This window comes from Equus asinus, chromosome 17 (genome assembly GCF_041296235.1).
Source record: "Equus asinus isolate D_3611 breed Donkey chromosome 17, EquAss-T2T_v2, whole genome shotgun sequence".
Taxonomy (NCBI): Eukaryota; Metazoa; Chordata; class Mammalia; order Perissodactyla; family Equidae; genus Equus; species Equus asinus.
Genome location: NC_091806.1, coordinates 45,425,351 through 45,428,571, shown reverse-complemented (window position 1 = coordinate 45,428,571; position 3,221 = coordinate 45,425,351).

Genomic DNA, 3,221 nt, shown 5'->3' with positions numbered 1-3,221 from the left:
CAATCTTTAAAAAAAAAAAAAGGAAAATGCAAGTCAGTGAAGAAAGAATTGTCTTTCAACAAATGGTGCTGTAACATTTGGACATCAGTACACACAAAAAGGAAAAAGAAAGAAAAGGATCCTAAACCTATACTTCACATGTTATATAAAAATTAACCAAATATGGAGCACAGAGTTCAATGTAAAACATAAAACTACAAAACTCAGAAGAAAACATAGGAGAAAAATCTTCATGATCTTGAGTTAGGCAAAGAATTCTTAGATATGACACCAAAATCAGGATCCTTAAAAGAAAAAATTGATAAGTTGGACTTGATCAAAATAAAAAATTTGCTCTGCAAAAAACACTTTAAGAGAACAAGAAGATAAGACATAGACTCAAAAAAACCCTTATCAATCACCCATCCAAAAAAAGACGTGACTCTAGAATATATAAAGGATTCTTAACTCGACAATAAGAAAACAAATCATCCAATTTAAAAATGGGCAAAAGATCTGAGGAGACGCTTCAACAAAGAAGATATAAAAATGACAAAAAAGCCCATGAAAAAATCCTCAACATCATTAGTCACCAGGCAAAATGCAAATTAAAACCACATGCTACCCTACTCCAGACCTATTCGAACGGCTGAGATCAAAAAGACTGCCATATAGGGGCTGGCCCGGTGGTGCAGTGGTTAAGTTTGCACATTCCACCTCAGTGGCCCGGGGTTCTCCGGTTGGGATCCCGGGTGCAGACATGACACCACTTGGCAAGCCATGCTGTGGTAGGCGTCCCACATATAAAGTAGAGGAAGATGGACACGGATGCTAGCTCAGGGCGAGTCTTCCTCAGCAAAAAAAAAGGAGGATTGGCAGATGTTAGCTCAGGGCCAATCTTCCTCAAAAAAAAAAAAACAAAAAAGACTGACCATACCAAGTGCAGGCAAGGATGTGGAGGAGCCGGATCTCTCACGCATTGCTGGGCTGCCAAATGGTACAGAATCTGGAAAACGGTTTGGCAGTTTCCTGTAAAATTCAACATATAGCATTTCACCCAGTAGACCCACTCCTAGTTATTTCTTTAAGGGGAAATGAAAGCTTACATTCGCACTAAAACCTGGACGTGAATGTTTATAGCAGCATTACTCATAGTAGTGGAAAGCTGGGAACAACCAAAATGTCCTTCAACGATGTCCTTCAGCGGGAGAACGGATAGACAAACAGAAGCGCATCCATACAATGGAACGTACTTGGAGAACTGCTCAGCCAACATAAAGAGAACGACTATTCATACAGCAACCACGGGAAAGACTCGCAAAAGCACCATGCTAAGTGAAGGAAGCCAGTCTCACAAGGTTACTTACTGAAGAATTCATTTATATGACGTTCTAGGAAAGAATGGAGAACAGAGCAGTGATTGCCAGGGGTTAGGGGACGGGGTGACAACGAAGAGGTGGCGTGAGGGAATTTGGCAGGGGGGACGGGACTGATCTATATCCCCACGTGGTGGTGGTGACCCCAATCTATGCATCTGGTGAATTTCATGGAAGCGTATACCCAAAAAACCCCAACAAAACTGTAGCTAATTCAAAAACCACAACCCGGCTATACATTAGAAAAGAGTTTTGTTATATTTCACCCAGCATTTCCAGATGCTCGTAGCAGAGGAGTTTTCAGGTTATCTGACTCCACCCTCTTGCCAGGGCTGGGCGACTTCCTGGTCCTTTGAACTCTTTATCTCCTGGGCGCTCTTCCTCTCTCCAAGCCAGCCACCCATTCCCACGTCCACGCCCTGGATCTTACTGCCACCGGGAACTGCTCTACCTCCAAAAAATGTATGCCATAACTCAGACAACCCACTCTCCAGGCCAGGGGTTCTCCAACGAGAGTGAGACTGCCCCCAGAGGGCATCGGGCAATGTCTGGAGACATTTTTGGTTGTCATGCCTGGGGACCAGGTGACAGCCCCCACGACAAAGAATTGTTTGGCTGCAGACGTCAAGAGAGCCAAGACTGAGAAACCAGCTCTAGCTTGTCCTTGCTGCTTCCAGTGCCTTGTTTCCTTAGACTCCTTTGAAACCCTTTCAACCTAACCCAGACCACCCCGCTCTGGTCTTCAGTCCTCTTTCTCCAGCTTGCAGCTCGTGGTCCATCACCTCAACTACCCCTTGGTGAATGTTTTCGTCTTAGTCAAGACCCCTTTAATTACAGGAAATATAAAACAAATCAAAATAGGGAATTTATTGGAAGAACTTAAAAGTAAAACAATGGTGGCTGAGTAAGAGCCAGCATTTATTGAGCACCCACACGGGCTGTTCCTCATCTTCAGTCACCCTTGGAGGTGGGTACCATCCCATCCCATTTTACAGATGTCATATGGAACCCACAGGCAGGAAGGACTGCCACGCTGACCCAGAGTTTGAAATGGGAAACTGGAGAGACCGCAATGCAAGTGGCTGTTCTCCACGCTCAGTCCGAGTCCCCCACTCTCCTCCTTCTCATTCCCTGCAGAGCCGCTCTCTTCTCTCTGTAGACCCCCTTGTGCCACCGGCTCCGGAACGTCGCATGAGGGCTGCCAGCTTACACGGCCCTAATTTGGAAGACCAGCAGGGTACAAATGACATTTCTGATTGGCAAATTCAGATCCCCTGTTCAGCTCTTTTAATAAATTAATAGACTTTACTTTTAGATCTACAGAAAAATTGAGTGGCTAGTACAGAGGGTTCCCATATATATCGCCACTCCCCACAGCTTCCCTATTATGAACATCTCCTATTAGCGTGGTACCTTTGTAACACTTAGTGGAGCAATGTTGATAAGCTGTTATTAACGGAAGTCCATAGTTTACATTCAAGTCCACCCTTTGCCTGGTACAGCTCTGTGTATCCACCATTACAGTATCATACGAACAGTCTCGCCATCCCTTATGTCCCACCTGTTCTTCCTTCCCCCTTCTCCCAAACCCCTGGCAACCACTGGTCTTTTCACTGTCTACAGTTTTATCTTTATACAGTGTTACATAGTTGGGATTGTGCAGTATGTGGCCTTTTCAGGTATGCTTCTTTCACTTAGTAATATGCGTTTGAGTTTCCTCCATGTCTTTTCATGGCTTGATAGCTCGTTTCTTTTTCAGGGCTGAATAATATTCCATTGTGTGGATGTGCCACAGTTTGTTTGTTCCTTCACTCAGTGAAGAACATCTTGGGTTGCTTCAATTTCTGGAGATTATGAATAAAGCTG